At 48.8% G+C, this 27,207-nt stretch overlaps 1 protein-coding gene and 1 long non-coding RNA gene across 25 annotated transcripts in view; one reads left to right on the forward strand and one right to left on the reverse strand.

Moving 5' to 3' along the window:
* The window catches only part of srcin1a (SRC kinase signaling inhibitor 1a), a 685,230-nt gene that overhangs the window by 341,639 nt on the left and 316,384 nt on the right, over window positions 1-27,207 (forward strand). The window lies entirely within an intron of this gene.
* LOC140398617 (uncharacterized) lies at window positions 569-26,153 on the reverse strand. Its single transcript, XR_011937517.1, has 2 exons — window positions 26,042-26,153; window positions 569-879 (listed from the first exon to the last, which is right to left on the reverse strand). It is a non-coding gene; the product is annotated as an uncharacterized lncRNA (long non-coding RNA).

Genomic DNA, 27,207 nt, shown 5'->3' on the forward strand with positions numbered 1-27,207 from the left:
TTGACAAGCGGCGGGAAGAGAGAATCTCGCTGCCAGTGAATGATGCGCCTCCGAAAAATACGCGGCTGGGGGACTGGAGAATCCAGCCCAGTACATCAAACTACCAAACCGCACAGAAGTAGCGTTTTGGGAACAAAATCAGGAAGCACGTTTTGGTACAGAGGGCAATGGAAATGTAGAATTTGTTCCCCTTAAATGGCTGCTGAGGTTGATATAGTTCTGTTTGGTAAGGACTTGGGGAACCAAGATGGCGAAATGGGGTTAAGACATCGATCAGTCTTGACCTAACTGAATAGTAGAAGAGGTTTGAGGGGCTGAGTGGCCTTCTCCTGTTCCTATCTCCCAACAGTCCAAAACCTTGGTGCCTTTTTCCAAATCTTTTAACTGTGCTGTTGATGAATGCTGTGTAGCTAATTGAAATCTAAGGAGCCTCTCTCTCTGTCAAACTATTTCTCTGTCAAACTATGAAAACCTGCAGACTAGCAGCCAATTGAACATCTTGGGACCTGTGCTCACATATAATTCCTGTCTTTCCTTGAATTGGAGGCCATCAGCCAAAAAAAGACTCTTTATCTCCAGGCAGCCAGGTGTGTTATTTATTAAGTGAGCCATTCAAACAGATATGAAGAACATAATTCCTGATGCTTCTGATGGGCATTGTATTGCTTAAGCTTACCTACCAATTGTATCTGAGAACAGCGTCTGAGGGAGACATCTGTAAATGTTGCTGCATTTAACATTTCAAAGTCACTCGGGAGTTTCTGATGCAATTAGCTTCTGAGTATATGTAACGATTTCCTTCTAAGAAATGAGTTGGTCCAGACGGTCACCGTTGAAATGTCGATCTCCAGAGAGGACATTGTTGTATTGTCTTTACTGCTACACAATGGCAAAACAGCTCTTTTCAGAATGGAAGAGGCAGCTGAGGTTAATGTTTAAATCTGTAATGTTTTTTGTCTCGCTAAAAGTTTTGTGCACAAATTTCAGTACGGAAATTACACGTTGGAATTGCAGAATATGTGAGAAGGTTGGGTTGAGTTACAATACCCGCCGTGGACAAAGAGTTTGCATTTCTATAGCGCATTTACAGCCAATGAAGTATGGCTGCTGTTGTAAAGAAGAACAATGCAGCAGACAATTTGTGCACAGCAAGCTCCCAGAAACAATGGGCGCCGACAGCATCAAGAGCGACCCCGCTATTAAGCGGGAATTTTTTGGGGGGTTTTGGCAAGGAAAGCCCCGACGAGGTCGCACTTGCATTCATCTCGTTGGGTCTCGCCAGGTGCCCCCCACACGTCGTAAATGTCATGAGAGGCCTTGTTGCGTCAGCAAGTCGGGCACGACGAGGCCATACGATCGCACCCGATAACTGTTAATAGGATCCAAGACAGTTGTTGATACCGAAAGCAACACACAATGGGCTGGATTCTCCGCTGTAGGGATTCTCCGCTGCGCCTGCAGCGCACCCACGCCCGGGGACTTCCCGACGGAGTGGGGCTGCCCACAATGGGAAATCCCATTGGCCGGCTGAGGGGACGAAGAATCCCCCCCCAAGAGGTTTTCTTTATCAATAAGTGTTTATTGGCTTGTACGTTCTTACAGCTCTCCTCCCACACGCCCGGTATCCCAGCTAGCCCCTATTTACACTCTCTTTAAAAAATAAATTTAGAGCACCCAATTCATTTTTTCCAATTAAGGAGCAATTTAGCGTGGCCAATCCACCTACCCTGCACATTCTTGGGTCGTGAGGACGAAACCCACGCAGACACGGGGAGAATGTGCAAACTCCACATGGACAGTGACCCAGGGCCGGGATCGAACCTGGGACCTCAGCATCGTGAGACAGCAGTGCTAACCCACTGTGCAACCGTGCTGCCCCAATTTAACTCTTTAAATAAAACTAATAATCAATAAATTAAACAAAAATGACAGGGGTGATAGCCCCTGGTGGGAACTGCAGCTAAAACAAAGCATCAGAGGAAACTTAACTAAACCAAAATATCGAACCTGGGGGTGATGTTGAACATCAGCCCCCGCGGTGCCCGCTGGTCACAGAAGACCTGAGGTGTGCCCGTGGAATCCCCTATTTATATTTGCTCAAAGACAATTAATATTGATGACCTATTTCTCTTCATCTTAACAGCGTAATTGACATTAACAAACTTTAATGATGTAATTGATAAGACATTAATGATAACCAGATCTATTTTTAGTAATGTTTCTGAAGAATAAACCTTGGCCAGGACGTTTGGGGGGGCGGGGGTGAGGTTTCCTGGCATCACTGGAAATATTACCGTGGGATCCAGGGGTTACCAACACCCTTAGCACAGCGTAACGCCTCAGCCGAAAGACAGGGGGCAGGATTCTCCGATTCTGCGGCTATGTCCACAGGATCTGAATGGTGTTACGCCCAAAAAAGCCTGCAGCGCCCCGGCACTGATGCTCCGCCTGGTGGGGGGGCTACCAGCTTCGCCACGTAACGACACCGGCTTTACCTGGCAATACGGGCGCAGAATGGCCGGGCCGTACAACATGGACCCAGCTTGCCAAAAATGTACCCCCTGTAACCCCCCTCTCCACCTCCAGACCCCCTCCCCCGACAATGGCGGTGCTGGACACAGTCTGTAGCAGCCATACCAGCTTTACAAAAAGTGAGGGGACACGTGTCCCACACCGTCGGGAAGTCTGAGAACACACTCTAGCAGTCTGGAGTAATAAGTGACGATTACTGACGAACAACCTCGCTGGACCTGAAAAAAGTTTCAGCATAAGCAGGGAGCCTCATTTCCACTGAAGAAAATAAAAATACAAAGTTGCATTTTTTTAGCCTTTCTGTTTTTAACTTTTTTGCATCTCCGATAATCCTCTGTTTTTAACTTTTGCATCTCCGATAATCCTCTGTTTTTAACTTTTGCATCTCCGATAATCCTCTGTTTTTAACTTTTGCATCTCCGATAATCCTCTGTTTTTAACTTTTGCATCTCCGATAATCCTATGTGCATTTCCCAATTTTTAATTTGTTTGCTTTTCAAATTTACGTGTTCATCCTCCCTGTATTTTTGCTTCTCTGCTTTGCACTCTGCGTGGCTCAGTGAAGAATCTTCAATCTGATTGGCTGAAGAGCCTCCCAGCTGCTTTCCCTCCTCATGATGCCACAGGTCCCCTGTAACGGACACGGAGAACTAGAAATCTTCGCTGACAAACCTGCAAAATGTCTGTGGGCAAATGTATGTGAGGTGATTGGCCAAAACCATTGCTTTGCCGCTCGCAGCAAGACCTCGGCCACCATTGGCTCATTGTCATGTTGCTGTTTGCGGCACCTTGCTGTGTCCAAATTGGCTGCTGCAATTCCTGCGTTACAGCAATGACTATACATACTGCGGCACGGTAGCACAGTGGGTAGCACTGTTACCTCACAGCGCCAGGGTCCCAGGTTCGATTCCCGGCTTGGGTCACTGTCTGTGCGGAGTCTGCACGTTCTCCCCGTGTCTGCGTGGGTTTCCTCCGGGTGCTCCGGTTTCCTCCCACAAGTCCCGAAAGACGTGCTGTTGGGTGAATTGGACATTCTGAATTCTCCCTCCGTGGACCCGAACAGGCGCCGGAATGTGGCAACTAGGGGCTTTTCACAGTAACTTTGTTGCAGTGTTAATGTAAGCCTACTTGTGAGAATAATTAAAAAAAGATTATTATTATAATAAAATATTAGCTGCCAAGGGCTTTGGGAGCTCATGATGGGCACTATAGAAATGCAAACCTTTGTGGATAATTCACACACTGATCACATTTGTGGTTTTGGTTTGTAAATTAGATTTGCCATTCTGTCTGTTGACTGTTTGAGTTTCGTTTCCTTTGTGTAGTTCATGTGATGGATCAGTAATGATATGATTTTATAGAGTTTTAATTCTGACCTGTACCTCACCCTCCTTATTACCCTGCTCTTTATTGAAAACCACAATCTCCCTTCTCATGAGCTCTTGTCCAATTTTAATGTACTATCTGAATAATTACTCCATAAATTTGTGCTATGAATGGCCTCTCTTGCCAGTTATTGGAAGGAACTCTGTCGTTTGGAGATTTTAATCATTCAATTTTTAAAATAAATTTAGAGTACCCAATTATTTTTTCCAATTAAGGGGCAATTTAGCGTGGCCAATCCACCTACTCTGCACATCTTTGAGTAGTGGGGGCGAGACCCACGCAGACACTGGGAGAATGTGCAAACTCCACACAGACAGTGACCCAGAGCCGAGATCGAACCTGGGACCTCAGCTCCGTGAGGCAGCTGTGCTAACCACTAGGTCATCATGCTGCCCTCGATTTTAATCATGAATTATCAGACCCTGTACCTGTGATGGTAAAGGGTGGGGTATTTTAAATCTTATTTTAATGATTGTCTCCAGTGGCATCTCTTGTCTCTGAAATGCACCTGGTTCCTGCAGAGAGCATAAGACAATAGAATGATGTAAGAGGCCATTCAGCCCATCATTCCTGTGTAGGCTCTTTGAAAGATCTTTCCAATTAATCCTACACTCCTACTGTTTCAATAAATTTGCAACCTGTCCCCCTTCAGGAATTCATCCAAGTCCATTTTGAAAGTCATTACTGAATTTGTTTGCACCAGGAAGAGCATTCCAGATCATTATAACTCACTGCCGAAAAGTAATTTCTCCTCGTCTCACCCCGCGTTCTTTTGCTGAGACCCAAAGTAAATCTCTGCCCTCTGATTATCGACCATCTGCTCCTTATTTTCCCTGTCAAACCCCTCATGATTTGGAAATCTCCCCTTAACCTTTTTTTGTTCTAAGACGAACAAACCCACCTTCTCCAGTCCTTCCACTTAAACGAGGCTCTGCATCCCTGGTCCCCTCCGAGTAAATCTTCTCCCCCCCCCCCCTAAGGAATTGAAATCATTCCTAAAGTGTGGTCCCCAGAATTGGATGGCGTACTCTAGCTAGGGTCTAACCGTGGCCTGGAAAGGGTTATCGTGGCTCCCTTGCCGTCCTTCGTTATGCCTCTGTTTATAAAACCAATAATTCCATATTGTGTTTCCTTCCCAACTTGCCCTGCCATCTTCAAAGACCTGTGCATAAGCACTCCGAGATCCCGGTGCTCCTATATTGCCTGTAAGGTTGCACCATTCATTTCATTTTCCCTCGCCTCCCCTTTCCTACCAAATGTAATCATTTCCCTTCCTAAGCGATAAGTGACATCTTTGCCATGTGTCTGCCCGTTTCAGCAGCCCGCCTGTTTCATCCTGCGACACCCTCTCTCATTACATTTCCGCCTCTTGTGTCGTTCGCAAACTCTGCAATTATGCCCAGTACGCCCAGGTCCAGGTCACTGATGTGATTCAAAAGGAGCGGTGGCCCTAACTCTAACCCTTCCAGGTCTGAGATAATGTTCACCATTATTTTCTGCTTTCTGTCTCTCCGCCAATTACATATCCAGGCTGCCTCTATCACCTCAATCCCATGGGCTTTACATTGGCTTTTCTATCATGTGGAACTTTATCAAATGCCTGTTGAGAGTCTGTACATCAGCCACAACGCCCTCATCAATCCATTATTTCATCAAAAAAAATGTAGCCAGGTTAGTAAAATGATTTGCCTTTTCCAAATCTCTGCAGGCTGTCATTTAGCGACCTAGGCTTTTCGAAGCAACAATTTTGCCGCAGATATTTTCTCTGTCACAGACGGTAGGCTGACGAGCCTATAATTACTGGGATTGTCTCGCTCTATCTTTTGGAGCAGGTGTGTGACATTTTGTAGTCCGAAGAAGGATGGGAATATTGCGGTCAGAGTCTCCTATCTCTATTTTTCCTTTCCTCGGTAATTAGAATGCATCCAGACCAGGTGACTTTTCTATTTGGGGCTCTGCTAACCTTTTAAACGCTTCATCTTTAATCTGTTTTACATAGACTGCTGCAATTCCTGTGTTGCAGCAATGACTATTCATACTGTGGCACGGAAGCTCAGTGGTTAGCACTTGGAATCCCGACAGTGCAGAATGAGGCCATTTGGCCCATCGAGTCTGCACCGACTGTCCGAAAGTACACCCCATCTAGGGCCACTCCCCCCACCCTGTCCCCATAACCCACATAACCTGCACAGGTTTGGACACTCGGGGAATTTAGCATGGCCAATCCACCTAACCTGCACATCTCTGGACTGTGGGAGAAAACTGGAGCATCCGGAGGAAACCCACGCAGACACTGGGAGAACGTGCAAACGCCACGCAGACAGTTACCCAAGGCCAGACTTGAACCCGGGTCCCTGGCGCTGTTCGGCAACAGTGCTAACCATTGTGCCATGGTGCCGCTCTGTCCAATTATCATATCCAATCCCTCAGCTACCTCAGCTACTGAAAGTGAACCTGGGGAAGGCGACGGGCCCGGACGGGATCCCTGGTCGTGCACTCGGAGCCTGCGCGGACCAGTCGGCAGAGGTATTCGCGGACATCTTTAACCTGTCCCTACTCCACCCCGAGGTCCCCAACTGCTTCAAGAAGACCACCATCATACCGGTACCAAAGAAGAACCAGGCAACGTGCCTCAATGACTACCATCCGGTGGCCCTGACTTCAGTCGTAATGAAGTGCTTCGAGAGGTTGATCATGAAGCGCATCACCTCCATACTCCCAGAATGCCTTGGTCCACTGCAATTCGCATACCGTTGCAACCGGTCCACATCAGACGCCATTTCCCTGGCCCTACACTCATCCCTAGAGCATCTCGAAAACAAGGAGTCCTACATCAGACTCCTGTTTATTGACTACAGCTCCGCCTTCAAAACCATAATCCCAGCCAAGCTCCTATCAAAGCTCCAAAACCTAGGACTTGGCTCCCCACTCTGCAACTGGATCCTCGGTTTTCTGACCATCAGACCACAATCAGTAAGAATGAACAACTACACCTCCTCCACAATAGTCCTCAACACCGGGGCCCGCAAGGCTGCGTACTTAGCCCCCTACTCTACTCCCTGTACACACACGACTGCGTGGCAAAACCTGGTTCCAACTCCATCTACAAGTTTGCTGACGATGCGACCACAGTGGGCCGGATCTCAAATAACGCGAGTCAGAATACAGGAGGGAGATAGAGAACCTAGTGGAGTGGTGTAGCGACAACAATCTCTCCCTCAATGCCAGCAAAACTAAAGAGCTGGTCCTTGACTTCAGGAAGCAAAGTACTGTACACACCCCTGTCAGCATCAACGGGGCCGAGGTGGAGATGGTTAGCAGTTTCAAATTCCTAGAGGTACACATCACCAAAAATCTGTCCTGGTCCACCCACGTCGACGCTACCACCAAGAAAGCACAACAGCGCCTATACTTCCTCAGGAAACTAAGGAAATTCGGCATGTGCACATTAACCCGTACCAACTTTTACAGATGTACCATAGAAAGCATCCTATCGGGCTGCATCACAGCCTGGTATGGCAACTGCTCAGCCCAGGACTGCAAGAAACTTCAGAGAGTCGTGAACACCGCCCAGTCCATCACACGAACCTGCCTCCCATCCATCAACTCCATCTACAACTCCCGCTGCCTGGGGAAAGCGGGCAGCATAATCAAAGATCCCTCCCACCCGGCTTACTCACTCTTCCAACTTCTTCCATCGGGCAGGAGATACAGAAGTCTGAGAACGCGCACGAACAGACTCAAAAACAGCTTCTTCCCCACTGTTACCAGACTCCTAAATGACCCTCTTATGGACTGACCTCATTAACACTACACCCTGTTATGCTTCATCCGATGCCAGTGCTTATGTACAGTAAGAAGTCTTACAACACCAGGTTAAAGTCCAACAGGTTTGTTTCAATGTCACTGGCTTTCGGAGCACTGCTCCTTCCTCAGGTGAATGAAGAGATATGTTCCAGAAACATATATAGACAAGTTCAAAGATGCCAGACAATGCTTGGAATGCGACCATTAGCAGGTGATTAAATCTTTACAGATCCAGAGATGGGGTAACCCCAGGTTAAAGAGGTGTGAATTGTGTCAAGCCAGGTTTGAGGTTGCGCGGTTGTTTGAAGGCAAGTAGTGGGAGTGTGGGGATGACCGTGGCAAGATGTTCATCTTCATCAATGACGTGTTGAAGGCTGTGAAGAAGATGTCGTAGTTTCTCCGCTCCGGGGAAGTACTGGACGATGAAGGGTATTTTGTCGGTTGCGTCCCATGTTTGTCTTCTGAGGAGGTTGGTGCGTTTTTTCGCTGTGGCGCATTGGAACTGTTGATCGATGAGTCGAGTGCCTTATCCCGTTCGTACGAGGGCATCTTTCAACATCTGTAGATGTCTGTTATGCTCCTCCTCGTCTGAGCAGATCCTGTGTATACGGAGCGCTTGTCCATAGGGGATGGCTTCTTTAATGTGTTCAGTGTGGAAGCTGGAGAAGTGGAGCATCGTGAGGTTATCCGTGGGTTTGTGGTAAAGCGAAGTGCTGAGGTGACCGTCCTTGATGGAGAAGAGTGTGTCCAAGAATGCAACTGATTTTGGAGAGTAGTCCATGGTGACTCTGGTGGTTGGATGGAACTTATTAATGTCATCATGTAGTCTTGGTTGCCAGTGACGCAGCTGATTGCTTCTTCAGACCAGCCTTGAATATCTGAACTGTGCGTTCAGCCAACCCATTTGACAAAGGGGGATAAGGTGCGGTCCAAATATGCTTTATCCCATTAAACGTCAGGAACAGCTGGAATTCCACACTTGTGAATGACGTTCCGTTGTCAGAGACGAATACTTCTGGTACGCTGAGGGTGGCGAAACATTGGCGCAACTTCTTAAGAAGTTGTGGACTTCATTGTAAATACCTGCACCCATTTTGAATGTGTGGCCACGAACAAAGAGAACATCAGGCCCATGACTGAGCCAACATAACCCACATGAACTCTCACCTATGGCCAACCCGGCACATCCCAGGGGTGCAAGGAAGCTGCAACTTGCAATCTCTGGTGTGACTGGCACTGGTCACATTCTTTCTCAATCCTTTCTACATCAGCATCGATGTCAGGCCACCAAACATAGCTTCTCACTAGCATTTTCACCTTGTCCATGCTCGCATGGGTGTTACGTAATTCTTCAAGCGGTAATTCTCTTCCGGGTAAGGGGACTACCCCTCCCGTTCCACAAAGGATGACACCATCCTGGAAACAAAGCTCATCTTCCCTGAGCCAATAAGGCTCAATCTCCCCTGAAGCTTCCTCACTCCGCCATCCATAGAGCATCATCTGTTTAACCTTCGATAGCAATGGGCCTCTATTAGTCCAGTATTTAACTTCTTGCACTGTCACAGATTAGGGTTCCAGAAAGTTTAAGGCTTTTACAATCTCTGGCGGTGCGAGACGGGGTAGCGTGCTTTCTGGAAAGGGACGGTAACTAAGGGCGACTGCATTGGCTGTGTGAGCCCCTGGCTGATGTTCGAAGCTGTATTTGTGCCGTTAAGAAGAGCGCCCAACGTTGTATCCCAGCAGAAGCAATCGGTGGAATCACTTTGTCTTCTTTGAAGAGCTCTAAAAGTGGCTTGTGGTCTGTGCTGTCAGTGAACTGTCTCCCGTGTATGTACTGATGAAACGTTTTAATGCCATAGATAATAGCCAGGCCTCCTTTTTCGATTTCGGGGTATCCTCTTTCCAGGTCTGTTGGGGTTCATGATACATACCCACGTGGGTCTCTCGGACGCTCATACATTATATGGGATAACACAGCCCCTATCCCATATGGTGATGCATCGCTCATAAGTATTGCCTTCTTCGAGGGATCGAAATGCACGAGTAAGCATGAAGACTGAAGAGCCTGCTTAACCTGGTTAAAAGCCTCTTCCTGTGTTTTTCTCCATCACCAGCTCTGTCACTTCTTTAACAGCACATGCAATGGGGCTCGCAACGTGAATAGATTTGGGAGGATTAGAAGTTGACCATTTAGGAAGGTCCTGAGGCATTCCTAGGGGCTGGTGTCTCTTTAATTGCTCTCAGTTTGTCCTCCATGGTGTGTAACCCCTCAGCGTCCAACCGATAACTGAGATAAACCACCCTGTTTGCTTGGAAGGCGCACTTTTAATTGCACTCCCGCTTCCTGAAACTTCTTCAAAACTTTGTCCAAATTGACCAGATGTTCCTCTTTAGTGGATCCGATTGTTAAAACATTGTTCAAATAAAGGCCAACCCTGGGCAAACCCTGCAGCAAACTCTCCATAGTCCACTGGAAGATGGTGCAAGATAGTGTAACCCCAAATGGCAGATGGTATAACCCCTTAGAAGTATTTATTGTGACATATCCTCTTGAAACGGAATCCAGTTTGAACTGTTGGTAAGCGTGGCTCATACCCAACTTGCTTTATATCAAACCCACTGGAAAATCTGTAAGGATCCTCTATTTTCCCAACTAGTTTTGCGGTTAGATTTACTGTCAGCTTGTAATGTCCACGTGGTTTGACTACTGGCACAATGGGTGCTGCCCACTCCTCAAATTGTATGGGTCGAATGATGTCCAAATCTTCCTGTTGTTTTAATTCCGTTTCTACCTTCTCTCCTGATGCGTAGGGCATGGTTTTAAAAATCTTGGGGTCGCCTCCGGGTCTATGTGAACTTTTGCTTGCAATCCTTTACTCTTTCCTAATTCTTCATGGAAAACATCTTGTTTTTTATGACTTCGAGTAGGAAGAAAATTACAGCCAGTTCAACTTGATGTCCTGGAGCCAGTCACACCCCATAAAACCCAATCCTTGGCCCAGTACTATCAATGGCAGCTGTGCAGACTGCTGTCTGAAACTCACTGGAGCCATGGTCAACCTGACTATTTTCTTGGCGTCGCCGGTATATGTAGCCAGTTTAGCTGCAGTATTCTTCAACCTCAGGGGTGGAACCACTTCTTGGAGATTCCGGTAGATCTGTTCGATCACAACAGTAGGTGACACCCTCGTATCTACTCCCAAATTCCATGGCTGGGCGTTCACTAACAACACCTTGCCCCCGTTCACATTATTCAGCAACTAAACGTTCCGATCACCTTCTGGGCAATCCTCCAGACTATTCACTGGAGCAGCATTATTTACTCTGCTGGTACTGGGCAGGTTCTGCTTGTATTTACTCCTGTGTTTCAAATGTCCTTTTCTACCACGTGCGATGCACTCTGCTTCTTTAAACCTACACATCTTGGGGAGTGACTTCCCCGTTCCCATAGCACTCTGTACCATACCTCGGCTGTTGTTTAATTCTTCTATACCTTGTGTCTCTTCTGGCTTCTGTGTTATTCTTGCTCCTTAAACCAGTACAGATTCCCACCCTGACTGGTGGACTCATTGCTCAGTGTACTTTGCAGTTCCTGGGCACCCTTCTCGATTATCTCTAACGCTAACGCCATTTCCGGCGCCCCCTTGAAAGTAAACTCTGATTCAACTAACAATTTTCTCTGCATAGCTGTAGGGTTTACACCACATATCATTCTATCCCTCAACATATCTTCCCAATGCTGTCCCAAAATCGCAATGCTCCGTGATTTGTCTTAATCTTGCTACAAAGGCCGCAATGGTCTCCCTTTGGCTTCTCCCCATGGAGTTAAATTTGAGGGTTTAGGGTGGTAATGCCCTTTGCTAACTGAATGAGCTCTGCAAATGTCTTTGTGTCGGGAGAATCTGGGAACGTTGAACACTGGATCAAGTTATACGCCTGGATCCCACATGCAGTCAGAAAAATAACTTTCTTCCTATTCTCCTCCACTAATTCATTAGCATAGAATCAATACTGCAAATGTTCCACACACTGTATGTACCCTGTCCTCTGTAGCAGCGTCGGAAGCTTCTAATTTCCTGAGGGGAGGCATGACTACTTTTTCAATTAGACTTGACTCTTGCAACCAAACTTGCCTTTAAGATTGTGCGCGGGGTGGCACGGTGGCGCAGTGGTTAGCACTGCTGCCTCACAGCTCCAGGGACCCGGGTTCAATTCCAGCCTTGGATGACTGTCTGTGTGGAGTTTGCACTTTCTCCCAGTGACTGCGTGGGTTTCCTCCCGCGGTCCAAAGATGTGCAGGTTAGGTGGATTGGCTGTGGTAAATTGCCCTTAGTGGCTAAAAAGGTTAGCTGGGGTTACTAGGTTATGGGGATAGGGTGGAGACGTGGGCTTAAGTTGGGCACTCTTTTCAAGGGCTGGTGCAGACTCGATGGGCCAAATGGTCTCCTTCTGCACTGTAAATTCTATGAAATATTCTTTTTTTTTCGCGGTGCAATCTGAGTCACTTGTTTTTCCTCGTTGCCAATGTAGTAAATGCAATGATTGGCGGCCTTCAGTTGGCTGATGAACAACATAAGGGTTTATTAACAAACAAACTATATACCGAGTAAATAAACAATGTCTTAATTCTCGGCACGAGGGTCACAATGGGTTGCAAAAGTTGTGCTCTGCACAGAGATACACGCTCGTTTCCCATTGGTTGAGCGGGTCACATGACCTTTCTGATGTATGCCCCCTTAAAGGGGCGAGCTACTACACCTGTAAACATACATATGATGACATTTGGATGTCACCTGCATCAATACCAATGCCTTCTGAGCCCTCTTGTGATGTCGCCGAGCTGTAACTCTGTAAATTGTTACTGCCTGGATGCCCCATGAGGTTGTATTAATCCTTTGCCGAACCTCTCCCTCTGCCTCTCCACTGCCCTCCGAAGGGAAAGTGGGTGCACCAATTCAGCTCCTGCACGCGTGGAGCAGCAGTGAGGTTACAGCCTGCAGTCTGGGCCAGGAGAAGGCGCTGTGACCTAGATAAACGTGTTCACATCTCTCCTTGCGAGTTGATTAAGCTGGATCGAAGATGAAAGGTGTTGGGTTATTATGCAGCAGGAAAATAATATCTGTAATTCCTGGAACCTATTCTCTCCCCTTGAGACTCTATTGTGAAACACTAGCCTTATTTATCAATTCCTGCTATCGATTAAACCATTTGAGGAGCGGAGAGTGATTTGTACTGGGGATCTTCATCTTATGTTTGGTAAATGGAGGCAGGTGTCACTCCTCTGTCTCCCCTGGATGAAGATCACACAGACCTTCTTGCTGGGTTAGCGAGTCTCAGCAGGGTTGGCAATGGGGGCACTACCATCATCTTCAGAGTCCTGAGTTAGCCAAGTTTCCTACCCCTGATCACTATAAAGTGACTTTTGCAGGAGTGTGTGTGTGCACCTGTGTGTGTGTGCATGCGTATGTGCAGGGATATTTGTGAGTGCTTGAGTGTACATGTGATCGTGTCAATGTGTGTGCCTGCCTGCATGAGTGTATGTAGCTGTGTGCGTGTCTGTGTGTGAAATTAATATGGTATGTGTGCACGAGTGCTTCAGTGTACACTTGATTTTGTGTATGTGTGCCCACATAATTGTGCGTGTGCGGCATGTTCAGGTTTGTGTCTGTGGATGCCAGCTTATTGCTGGATTGATAGTACTCCTCATGAGTGAGCCACATGTCACTTTGTGTCCTGTGTCCATCCTGGGGAATGGCCATTTGGCCCGATGCTCGAGTGCTGTGGGGGCTACTAGAAGGGTAAATAAAAATAAGCAAAATTGCTTATTCGGTGGGGGCGGGAATCGCTGGCGCCCCCCCCCCCCCCCCCCCCCGGCGATTCTCCGGCCCGGATGGGCTGAAGTCCCGCTGCTAAAATGACTGTCCCGCCGGCGTAGATTAAACCACCTACCTTACCGGCGGGACAAGGCGGTGCGGCGGGCTCCGGTGTCCTGGGGGGCGGGGGGGGCGCGGGGCGATCTAGCCCTGGGGGGGTGCCCCCACGGTGGCCTGGCCCGCGATCGGGGCCCACCGATCCGCGGGCGGGCCTGTGCCGTGGGGGGCACTCTTTTCCTTCCGCCTTCGCCACGGTCTCCACCATGGCGGAGGCGGAAGAGACTCCCTCCACTGCGCATGAGTGGGAATGCCGTCAGCGGCAGCTAACGCTCCCGCGCATGCGCCGCCCGGAGATGTAATTTCCGCGCCAGCTGGCGGGGCACCAAAGGCCTTATCCGCCAGCTGGCGGGGCGGAAATTAGTCCGGCGCGGCCGAGCCCCTTAAGGTTGGGGCTTGGCCCCCCAAGTTGCGGAGCATTCCGCACCTTTGGGGCGGCACGATGCCCGACTGATTTGCGCCGTTTTGGGCGCCAGTCGGCGGACATCGCGCTGATACCGGAGAATTTCGCCCCAGATCGGAAAGGAAATTTCAAAACCACATTTAAAGAAGATTGAACACAAGACGTGGCCTGGAAGTTTTCAATTACTGCCTGTTATAATGACCTCTTGCATGATGTACAGCCAGTTGATTGTGTTGGGTTTAATATGCAGAATTCCTCTTGTGCTGTGGAAATCTTCACGTGCATCACCTTAAATCGTTACTTGCTGCATGACCACACAGCCCGTCCTCCATGTCTGTCTCACGTGCTGCCCATTCTCTGCAATTCGTCATCAGTTTTTTATGTGGCATTTCTGTCTCCTGATCTGAAACGCAGTGGGCAGACCTTTTTGAATATTGAATGATGATATCGAATGAGGTTCTTTGTTTGATAAATTTAGAGTCCCCAATTCTTTTCCCCCCCAATTAAGGTGGCAATTTAGCGTGGCCAATCCACCTGCCCTGCACATCTTTGGGTTGTGAGGGTGAGACCCACACAGACACGGGGAGAATGTGCAAACTCCACACAGTCAATGACATCGGAGCCAGGATCGAACTGGGTCCTCGGTGCCGTGAGGCAGCAGTGCTAACCACTGCACCACCGCGCTGCCCTGATCACGTGGTTCTTGATGCTACTTGAATCATCAGTTTGGGGTGAAGTCAGTCTTATTATAGCCAGTCTACAAACTGCAGACTCGCTTAATGTGCTTGACAGCAGGGTGGAGGGCGGGGATCGATTACTGATTATAAATGGGTTGTTGTTACTCCAATAATAATCGCTTATTGTCACGAGTAGGCTTCAAAGAAGTTACTGTGAAAAGCCCCTAGTCGCCACATTCCGGCGTCTGTTCGGGGAGGCCAGTACGGGAATTGAACCCGCGCTGCTGGCATTGTTCTGCATTGCAAGCCAGCTGTTTAGCCCACTGTGCTAAACATGCCCCAAATGGTGTGAAACTGATTGTTTCATGAGGGTTAAAGTGGATGGGACCCAAAGTCGGGCTGTATTACTGAGGGAGCAGCCTGGAGAATAATGGGATGACTGGTGTATGACCTCGAGCATTGTTTTTCAAACGTTTCTACCCGGGTCCGACTTTGGCCAATTGTCCAGCCTATGGGACTCGCGTCACATTCGCTTACCCAGGGTGGGATTCTCCCACCCCCCGCTGGGTCGGAGAATCGCCGGGGGGGCGGCGTGAATTCCACCCCCGCTGGCTGCCGAATTCTCCGGCGCCGGGGATTTGGAGGGGGCTGGAATCGCGCCGCACCGGTCGGCGGCCGCTAGCAGCGCCCCCCCCCCCCCCCCGGCGATTCTCTGGCCCACAATGGGCCGAGTGGCCGCCCGTTTTAGGCCGGTCCCGCTGGCGTAAATTACAACAGGTACTTACCGGCGGGACCTGGCTGCGCGGGCGGCCTCCGAAGTCCTCGGGTTGGCGCGGGGGGGTCTGGCCCCGGGAGGTGTACCCACGGTGGCCTGGCCCATGATCGGGGTCCACTGATCTGCAGGCGGGCCTGTGCCGTGGGGGCACTCTATTCCTCCGCGTCGACTGCTGTGGACCGCCGCGATGGCCGATGCGGAGATGAACCCCCTCTGTGCATGCGCTGGGGTGACACCAGCACACGCTGGCGCTCCCGTGCATGCACCAACTTGCGCTGGCTGGCAGAGGCCCTTCGGCGCCGGTTGGCGTGGCGCCAAGCCCCTTGTGCGCCGGTCAGCACGGCACAAACCACTCCGGTGCTGGCCTAGCCCCTGTCCGCACCTTTGGGGCGGCCCGATGCCAGAGTGGTTCACGCCACTCCTTCCCGCCGGTGTTGCCCGCCCCGCCGATTCCCGCAGAGTCCCGCCCCCCCGTCTCTCCGGAGACAAGGCAGTGTTTGGGGCATCAACGTTTTCCTGCCCCAAGCAAGGGGCAGAAACAAAATCATCCCATTTTCCTGTCCATCATCATCCAGCAGCTCCTGGTGTATTAGCCGGATGTTATTACTGGTGCAAAAACAGCTATGAAGGAAGATCCAGAAACACTACTCTGTAATAGACTCTACTTAAAAGTTAATTTCCATATGGATTTCCATATGGAATGTTCTGCAAAATTTCCCCATGACTTCAAATCAAACAAAACTTGAGGAGATCTGTGCATTTCCATGCCCCTTGTAATTGTGAGAAGCCAAAGGAGCATTTATTTTGTGACGGGTGAAAGACTGTGGACGGGATTCTCCGACCCCCCCGCAGGGGCGGAGAATCCCCTGTGGGAGGCGCGAATCCCGCCCAGCCGCCGGCTGCCGTATTCTCCGATGCCGTTTTCCGGGTGGGGGCGGGATCACCGCCTCGCCGGTCGGGGGCCGTTGACAGCGCCCCCCCCCCCCCGGCGATTCTCCAGGCCCCAATGCGCCGAGCGGCCGTCCATCTTTGGCCAGTGCCGCCGGCGTGAATCATCAACTCACGCACCGGCGGGTCCTGGCAGGTGAGTATGCGTGAGTGGTCCTCGGGGGAGAGGGGGGGGGGGATCCGACCCCGGGGAGGCTTGGCCCTCGATCGGGGCCCACCGGTCTGCGGGCGGGCTTGTTCCGGGGGGGGACTTCTTCCTGCGCCATATTGCCCAGGGGCTGGCGCGGAAAGGAGAACCCCCGCGCGTGCGTGAGAATACGCTGGCCGGTCCACGCATGCTGGAGTCTTTGACGCCGGCTGGAGTGGCGCCAACCCCTCCGCCGTCCACCTAGCCCCCTAGACAGGTGAGAATTCCTCACCTTGGGGGGCCGTTGACGCCGGAGTCCTTGGCACCGGTTTTCCCACCTGCGTGGGGACTTAGTCCCCAGAGGGGAGGCTCCCGGCCTGTACTCTCCGATATCAGAAAACTCATCAAACATTATGCAATATTTACAAATTAATACTTTGTAAAAATGTAGAATTTCTTATCTTCCTATTTCAGTGCTCAAAACATCATCCTTCTCGCCACCATTCCTAAAATAGAGTTAGGAATATACATGAGATCTCGAGGGCAATCTTCAGGTTCCCATTCACCTGCCGCCATTATCAATCTGCGAGGCGGAGGTCGCAGATTCGGGGTGTTACGTCACGATGGAATATGTCTGGGTTCCACTTCTGGTATTGTTCAAAGTGTGGAGGGACAAGGACTTTTAGTGTAGGTCGAAATAAATCACCAGGCGAACGGATTCTGGTGACAGCAACTGACTCCCAACACTGAGCAGTTGCAACAAGTCAGGAGTGGGGCGAAGGGCAGCGAGCGATGTGGCGCACAGCCAGCACAAGACATTCACTGCACACGGTAAGTAAGTGAGCTCAGTGACTAGCCTTTGTTTCAATATTGTCCCCATCCCTTCTGTCACAGAACCGTCTCTCTCTCACTCTCACCGGATTGGTCGAGGTATAGGACTGTGAGTCCACGGACCCGAATCCTCCACACTTAACAAAAGTGCAGATCGTGGCCCTTAACTCTGCGGCCCTTCTGACACCTGCCCGCGCCCCGCCCACGGGTCACAGCCCGCACTTTGATAAATCCTGACCGAGAGGGTTCTGTGTCCTGCTACATGTTGATTATTAAGATCACAGCACTAATCCCCAGTATTCTGCTGAATTGCTGCTACAACCAGAGAGTTGGGCAGTTTCTAATTCCACACATTTTTATCTAGGAAGAATTAAACCCTTAATTCATCTCGTTTGCGTTCTGGACTGACCGCTCGCACCATGTTCTGTGTGTACATTGTAAATATGTAGGATTGAAACAAGTGGCAGCTCGCACCATGTGGCAGCAGGGTGCCAATCCACTGATAGGAAGGCAGCTATTGAGAGGCAGGAGGGTGGTTAACTGCAGGTCACTGATGACAAAAGATGCCGACTTGACACAAGGAAACATTTGTAACACCGTGAGGCTGTTGTAACCTGGAGCACATTGAAAAGACGGTGGATTTGATGGTAACATCCAGCAGCGAATTGGTAAACATTTGAAGTCGTAAAAAAAAATGACAGGGCCCAGGGTTTGTGCAGTAGAATGCGGCTCGTTTGGGCACAGAGCCAGCAGGAGGTGCAATGGGAACAATGGCCTCTTTCTGGTGCTGCATCATTCACAGCCCAGAATGGTCGGGCCAGTGACACAGCGCCAGGGATAGACACACAATGAGAAACCGCAGAACAGGTTATTAATCCCACTGTGTAGCTTCATGATTGGTTGTACTGGGTGGGGGGGATAGTGTTGTTGTTGGGGGTCGTCTTGTCCGACATGAACTGCATCACTCTGTGTGGACCATAGCACTGCCCTCTAAGTGCCTCGGGGAATACAGCTCAAGATGGCGGCACACGACTGTGGTGTTCTTTGTGATTCTGTTATCAGGATGGATGTCGTAGTGTTCACAAAAGCTAAGTTCATTAACGAACATAACTTTTATTTACACTACTTATTAAAGCTTGACCGCTTACTCCTATGGTAAACAATAATCTAGTGATCTACAATCTACACTCTACTAACACTAGTCTCTACACTCTATCTATAACTGTACTCTACATTCTCTAGACCTCTCCTCTGCACTCTCTTCAGCCCTCTCCTAGAAGCCTGTGAGTCAGTGCTTTATATAGTTCTGCATCTAGCTCCATCTAGTGGTCAATTATGATATGACATTAACCCTTTCCATTTTGAACATTTCACATAATGTCACAGTGAGCACCTTCTCATGGGCAGCTTGGCACGGGCAATAAATACTGACCTAGCAGGCACCGCTCATATCCTGTAAGTTAATTGTAAAACAACTTTACAAAGCCTTTTTTGGTTTTGTTCTCTCTAACTGTGACTGCTACAAATTTTTATGTGTCAGTGGCCTAGTTTTTCTTTGATGAATTGTGCTTCTGTAGCTGTATTCACCATGCCTTTATATAGGTGCTGTGGGTTATTGGCCCATTGTCCTCCGACACCAGTCAGCCTGGAGATATCATCTACACATGTACAATAACTGGTTTCCCCAAGGAGATCACTTCATTGATGTGGAAGATTTCTTTCCTGCAAATGTTTACTTGCGATTCATCTCTGCTCACCACCATTAATAGCAGGGATTGTGCACCATTCTGCTTCCAGATATCCAGATGCGCCAACGTTCATGGCGCCATGAGCGATGGCAATGTAATGAGCCATGCCAGCTTGCTGGGGTCGCCAACCCTCCAGCATCGTCCTTGAATCTCCTCACCTCGAGTATCAAATTTACTCGAGGGAGAACAGCCAAAGCTTCTCCAGTCTCTGCACGTGAATTGAACCGTCTCATCGCTGGCAGCATCCTGGTACCTCTCTGCGGTTCCCTCTCCCGAGCATTAACATCTTTACTGAAATGCGATGCTCAGAATTGGCCACAATACCCAACCCATAGCCAAGTGGTTTATAATGTCCTTACTTTATCTCTGAAGCCAAGGATCTGGTCTCCATTTTCACCATCACACACAAAAACACACAGGATTAGAAATGGTCCCGAATATGTCATGGATGCTGATTTCATGACGGTGAGAGATGTCCGACACCTCGTCGGCGATGTGAGATTCTATTTGATTGCTTAGCTTTTAAATACATTCCTGCACAGCTCGGAACTTTAATTTCTAATTAAACGCCGTCCCTGTGTTTAAAGTTCACTCCAGTTGTCACATTCCAAGCTGTAAAATATTAAATTGAACAGCCGGAGAATGGATTTGCATGTGATTGCAAGGTCCTGATTGGAAAGTCTTTTTATTTTACGATCATTCCAGACTCGCGCTGCCTTCCGATAGTAGCTCATCTCCCGTTAATTATAGCCCTGATGTAAAAGCCCATAAACATTTATCTCAAAGTAGCAGCCACTGAAAGCGTCAGCTCTGTTTGAGCAGCAGCCTGATGGTCAAACTCTCGCTGAGTAACCGTGATCTTGTCCCGGCTTAGCCCATTACCACGGGGGTTTGAAGTGCTGCCGGGGAAACCTGCTTCCCCAGGGGAGTGGTTTAAACATGGATATCACGTTGAGCATTTGAGGCCAATAGCACAGCTACATATATAAGGGGAAGTCGGGTACGTTTATGAGGCACAAATGAACAGCGGGATTTTTTAAAATTTGCTCACAGATTTGGCGAGAGCAGAATTATTGCCCATCCCTAATTACCCTTGAGAAGCTGGTAGCGAGTCGTCGTCTTGAACTGTTACAGTCCACGTTCCGACTATTACAACTGCACCCTATTAACGGGCTGAGCACCGGATTCTCCATGCCTCCGTGATTCTCCGGACTGGGATTCACGTGGGCGTGGATTGGAACAAGTATTTGCTAGCGTGGCCCCCTACGCGGTGGATCTCACAGTGGGCCAAGGAGGTAAGTATTTAAGGTAGGTGCTCACAAAGTCCATCGGAGGCCCCCCCCCCCTACACTTCAAACCCTCCATAGCAGAAAAGCCCCCATAACAGGGAAGCCTGATTATCAGAGCCCCCCCCCCCCCCCCCCCCCCCCCCCCCCATCCCCACCCCGAACAGGGAACCCTGCATATCAGAGACCCTCCCATAACAGGGAACTCCATACAGACAGTGACCCGGGCCGGGATCGAATCTGGGTCCTCAGCACTGTAGGCAGCTGTGCTAACCACTGTGCCAACTTACCGCCCAGGCTAAATAACAGTCTAGGCAGAAACAGTGAAAAAAAATCAATGCTTTTTCACTCACCTGTGCCTTACAGCTGCTGTCTCAGACAGATGTTTGGAAAGCAGCAGCTGTAACTTAATAGAAAGCCAAAAGCACATCACAATGCTTTAAATCCCCTCCGATCCTGTGATCTGCAAGGCTTCCATTCACTTCAAAGAGAAATGGCTTTTAATAGCCTATAATTGACGGCTTCTGGACAGCCAGAAATCCGGATTGTTCAGTGTTATATCCCTTCACACTTGAATGCACCTCAAGTAAGCAGGCCCTGTAGCACAGTGGTTAGCACTGTTGCTTCACAGCGCCAGAGTCCCAGGTTCGATTCCCGGCTTGGGTCACTGTCTGTGTGGAGTCGGCACGTTCTCCCCGTGTCTGCGTGGGTTTCCTCCGGGTGCTCCGGTTTCCTCCCACAAGTCCCGAAAGATGTGCTTGTTAGGTGAATTGGACATTCTGAATTCTCCCTCAGTGTACCCGAAAGGCGCTGGAGTGAGGCGACTAGGGGATTTTCACAATAACTTCATTGCAGTGTTAATGTAAGCCTACTTGTGACAATAATAATGATGATTATTATTATTATTAAGTAGCCTGCTGTGAAACTAACCGCAATGTTTATAAACGTCTAGGAGTAAGGTGCTTTAACTTCCTCTTTTTCTCAGCAGAAAGCACTTAGCTGCTTTTGTTGTGGTCATGAGCTGCCAATCATACCGAGATGTTTATAAACTTTGTGAACTAGCCGCGGTTCTCTGAGAGCGGGAGCAGTTAGACACTACGTTGAAGTTAAGAAACGCCTTATGTTGAAGACCTTTATCGGGTATCTATTTGCACATTCTGGGGCAATTATAATAGGAACACTCTGCAGTGATCTATTCCAATGGGGTAAGACTTGCGTTGAGAGAATGAACATTTAGGTTCACGGGATGTGCTTGAGCAAGGACTTTCCTATCTTAAAGTCCATTCCAAGTGGAAGAGAGGGACAGGAGCAGGCCTTTTGTGCAATTCTGTTAAATCATGTTTGATTTGAACCTCAACTTTATCTACTGCTTTGGTTTCACATCCTTTAAACACCACCCAATAAAAATCTATAACCAGTTTTAAAATTTTCAATTGACCCTCCGATCCAAAAGCTTTTTGAGTGCGAAAATTCCCAAATATTACTCGTCATGTGTGAAGAAATGCTTTCTGACATCACCCCTAACTTCACTTTAAGGTTTTTGCCCCTTGTTTTGGATTCCACCCCCCCCCCCCCAGCCCTCTGCAGAGGAAACAATTTCTCTCTCTCTAACTTATAAGCTATTTAGTTATATCAAACATCTCGATCACTCCTCAATGTCCAGGAAATACCAGTAAGGTTTATGTGACTGGAGAGTGCTGCACTGTCGAAGTTGCTGTCGTCCGTAGTGAAGCACAAAACCAGGGCCTTCATTTGCAGGTGGACCCTAAAGATCCCATGGCGCTTTTCAAAGAGCAGGGAGTTCTACCAATGGCTTGGGCAATATTAATCTCACAACCAGTAAAAATAACTACACAGGGCATTGCATGGACCAACTGGGTCACTGGGGCAGATCAACCTGTTTGTGCCGTATTGAGAAGCCAGTGTTTTGTTTGCAATAACCAATTCAATGTTCCCAGAATTATAGAAGTCTCTGCCTTATGTACATAATGGGTTTGACACAAAATAATTTTGGAAAAAAAAAAGTCAACTGAGTTACGATTAAAGCATTGCAAAACCGCAGCGAAATAGTAAGTGTCCGTTTAACCTTAGACTGATAACTCATGAATTCTGAAATGTTTTGCTTAATTTTAGCTTGCTAGTTTTGGCAGTGAATCATATCACATTAGGATCTATACGACTTGGGAGCAGAATGTGACTGTTGCATGGGCCAAAAGACACCATAAACAATCTGGTTAAGAAATGCTGAGCAGGGGGATCATTTTGAATTTGCTGTGGATGTTCAGGCTCAGTTGCCATTAGAGAAATACTTCATTTTCTTTCGGACAATGCATATGCATATTTTGCAAAATCACTCGGTATAAATTAAGAGACTGGGATCCTCAGTACAGACGTGAAATTGCAATGTTTGAGATAAATTAATGGCACTCCTTGGATTTCCCTGTCAGGCAAATAGCCAATCAGTACCTCCGCTCATGCTGGTTAAATGGATTAAATTCCTTCCCATTCATCCCAATATAGAGAACACTTTCCCTGCCAACCTGTTGTGTATATTCTAATTGCTCAGACCAGACATTCTCTGTGTATCAATTTCTAAATCATCTGTTTCTTTGTTAAAATGTTGAAAATTCAATAACGTGGCCGCTTACCCTGTCACTTTCCGGTCTATAGACCTCAATCATAGAATCACTACAGTGTAGCAGGAGGGCATTCGGCCCATTGAGTCACTCTGAACGTACACATTACCTAGGCCTACTTCTCCGTTCTATTCCTGTAACCACCTAAGCCCACTTAACCTTTGGACAGTAAGGGTCAATTTTATCATGGCCAATCCACATACCCTGCATATCTTTGGACTGTGGGAGGAAACCGGAGCACCCGGGGGAAACCCACGCAGACACGGGGAGAACATGCAGACTCTGCACAGTCGCCTGAGGTTGGAATTAAATCTGAGTCCCTGGCGTTGTGAGGCAGTAGTGCTAACCATCATGCCGCCCATTAATTGGGGTAATTCTGTCCCTCTGGGTTGGATTCTCCGATTTCGAGGCTATGCCCCCACGCCAGCATGGGAATGGTAGCAAAACTGCCGCAAAACGGCCACCGATCCTCCGTTTTGCTCGGGGCTCGCAGGAAGGCAGTGGTGAGCACCCGGCTCGAGCTGCCCAAATGGCCTGGAGAATTTCCGGATCCATGGGCGCGCATGGCGTCGGCCTGCAGCGGTCGCGCAGTGCTTCATGGCGGATGCCGCTCAGGAACCCGGCCTGCAAAATAGTTGTCCGTCCCCATCCCCCCCCCCCCCCCTGTTCGGCTGTCTCGCGCACCCTGGACCGCTCCACCACAGTGCCCCCAGCCCCGAATAATGCCCCCCCTACCCTCCCCCCAACTGTGGTGGCGCTGGACTGAGTCCGCAGCCACGCCGAGTTCCTGAAGGGTGAGACCACAGGCAACCTACGCCGTCAACCAACGGGTGGCCGGTCGGGGGCGGAGCATCGGGGGCGGGCCTCAGGCAATGGTCTGCGGCCGTCGATACATGGCGCGGCGTACTTGATTTGGAGGGGGCGGAGCATCGGGGGCGGAGCATCGGGGGTGGGCCTCACGCAATGGTCTGCGGCCGTGGATACATGGCGCGGCGTACTTGATTTGGAGGGGGCGGAGCATCGCAAAAGCGACGCCATCCCCGATTAATTTGGGAATTTAGATTCTCCGGCCTATCGCCGAACGCAATTTCGGCATCGATGACCAGAGAATCCAACCCTCTGTGCATGGACCTCAATGAATTGACCTCATTGCCTGTCACTCTCCCAGTATATAGACCCCAATGTAATAAAAGCAAAATACTGTAGATGGTCGAGACCTCAGTGAACTGGCCAAGATTATTGAATATTTTAAATGCTGGGTTCAATAGATCCTTTCTTTTTTTTAAAGTTTAGAGTCCCCAATTCATTTTTTTCCAATTTAAGGATCGATTTAGCGTGGCCAGTCCACCTAACCTGCACATTCTTTGGGTTGTGGGGGAGAAACCCTCCAAGACACTGGGAGAATGTGCAAACTCCACACGGACAGTGACCCAGAGCCGGGATCGAATCTGGGATCTCGGTGCCGTGAGGCAGCAGTGCTAACCACTGCGCCACCGTGCTGCCCCTGGTTCAATAGATCCTTGACTTAGAAGGAAGTCAATTTATTTTGGTGTGGGGGCAGCACGGTGGCCCAGTGGGTTAGCCCTGCTGCCTCACGGCGCCGAGGTCCCAGGTTCGATCCCGGTTCTGGGTCACTGTCCGTGTGGAGTTTGCACATTCTCCCCGTGTTTGTGTGGGTCTCACCCCCACAACCCAAAGTTGTGCAGGCTAGGTGGATTGGCCACGCTAAATTGCCCCTTAGTTGGGGAAAAAAAAATGAATTGGGTACTCTCATTTATTTTTTAAAAAGTTATTTTGGGGTGGGGGGGGGGGTGTGGCTGGAGGGGTCAGGTAGGTAGAGTTGAGGCCACAATCAGGCCAACCATGATCTTATCAAATGGTGGAGCAAGCCGAGGGGCTGAATGGTGTGCTCCTCATTCAGCTGTTTGTAAATAACTGCATTCTCTGCCACTCTCTCAATCTGTGAAGGCATTGTGTTGAGCCAAGTCACGATCATCCCCATCGTGTGGAGTTGCTGATCCCAAGATAATATCTAAATGAAAAGTCTGTTACCAGCTTAATTGCTGCATGCTGAATTTGCATTTCTAGTTGTCAGAGGTCCTAACCTGGTCAGTTCCGTACATTGTCCAGGTCCTCGACCAAGACTGTCTTGCAATAAATCACATTTACTCGCTGAAAGTATTTCTAATTTTGATTTTTTTTTGGTTCCCACATCACGACTGAGCTGCGATTCAGTCAGGATAAATGTAGGCGGAGTTTACTAAGAATCTGTGCTGAGTTGGGTTTTATTACATTCTTAAGGCCCTTTTCCACCAGGACTGAACGATAATTTTTCCTCGTTGCAATGCACTGTTTCTCCGAGTGGTGCTCAAACCTCCTGTCACACAACATCAAGTCCTTAATACTGAATGAACGTCATTGTGAAGATCTGTCTGTACAGGCTGGAAATGATTGGCAGCATCAACTGGTAACTGCTGTACACGTTGGCATGGCATTTCTCTGCTATTTTAATGCGGGCGTTAAGCTGCGTTAATAACGTGTTAAACAGCTCTGCTGAAACAGGGAATGCAGGAATGTTGCACTGGAGAATTCAGCATCCACCACTAATCTCACCAAACCTTTTCCTAGGGTATCCCTTCGCTGTTTGGTAACAAAATATTTATCAACTCCCAAAATTAACAGCATTGTCGCACATCAGCGCAAATCCGGAAACCTGCCCCATGCTATCGAACGAATAACGCAGAGGTCTGGCCTAATGATCGTTCGATGCACATTGGTTCAAATCCCACCAAACAACTGGGGAATTTAAATTAGATTCCAGATTTAAATCGATGTGAAATTTGAAAAAAAAAAACACGTATGGGTAGCGATGAACATTAATCTGTGTCGTTAAAAAAAAAACACATTTGGTTGACTAATAAATACCCATTACGAATGGCAATCGACTGACTTTACCTGGTCTGGCCAAGGTGTGACTCCAGATGTGGTTGGGTCATAACTATCCCCTGAAATGGCCCAGCAATCCATTGGGTTATATCGGATGGGCCTTGCCCAGTGATGCTCAATCCTGTGGATGAATAACAAAAAAATTCTTTAGCTCTTGTCATAAACCGATGGCCCTGTAAAGGGACAGGTAGAAAATCTGCCCCAGCAAATCTCACTCGACGTTGTAGATTTGGGGCAGCATGGTAGCATTGTGGATGGCACAATTACTTCACAGCTCCAGGGTCCCAGGTTCAATTCCGGCTTGGGTCACTGTCTGTGCGGAGTCTGCACGTCCTCCCCGTGTGTGCATGGGTTTCCTCCGGGTGCTCCGGTTTCCTCCCACAGTCCAAAGATGTGCAGGTTAGGTGGATTGGCCATGATAAATTGCCCTTAGTGTCCAAAATTGCCCTTGGTGTTGGCTGGCGTTACTGCGTTATGGGGATAGGGTGGAGGTGTTGACCTTGGGTAGGGTGCTCTTTCCAAGAGCCGGTGCAGACTCGCTGGGCCGAATGGCCTCCTTCTGCACTGTAAATTCTATGATAGAGCTTAACCCAACCTCAGCCCAGTTTCCAGCTCTAACCATTCAGCCATTAGTCAGTTTCCTCCATCCTTCCTGGCTTAAGTTTCTGTAGTTTTTTTTTTTGAACCAGTTTGAATTGCACATTATTTACTTTCATTATTCAATAATCCCATTTAACAAATATGTCCCCCTCCCTCCAACAATTAAAATGTTCCACCCAATCACAGGCCTCTCTCGAAGTTGAAGCCACCCAAATCAAATTTGCCACATGACATCGAACATTCAGAAATAAACTGAGACTTACCTGTAAACCTGGCCTCTGGGATGGGTCTTGTCTGGATTTTAACACGATTGCAATTGCCATTCTTCCAGTGGCTCCTGAATGAGTACATTGCGGGCTGGATTCTCTGTTCTGGAGACTAAGTGGCCCCATCGGCGGAGACTCCCCACTGGTCTCAGCTGACGCTAGAAGTGGTGCCCAGGTGCGATTCCTTCTCCTATATACAGATCAGGGTGACCCAACCCCCTTCCAGCCCCCCATGAATCCCTGTCATCAAACCATTCCCAGCAGCTTTCACTCTGTCTTTCGCACAATAGAAAGCACTTAGCTGCTTTT

The sequence above is a fragment of the Scyliorhinus torazame genome, chromosome 21 (assembly GCF_047496885.1).
Source record: "Scyliorhinus torazame isolate Kashiwa2021f chromosome 21, sScyTor2.1, whole genome shotgun sequence".
Taxonomy (NCBI): Eukaryota; Metazoa; Chordata; class Chondrichthyes; order Carcharhiniformes; family Scyliorhinidae; genus Scyliorhinus; species Scyliorhinus torazame.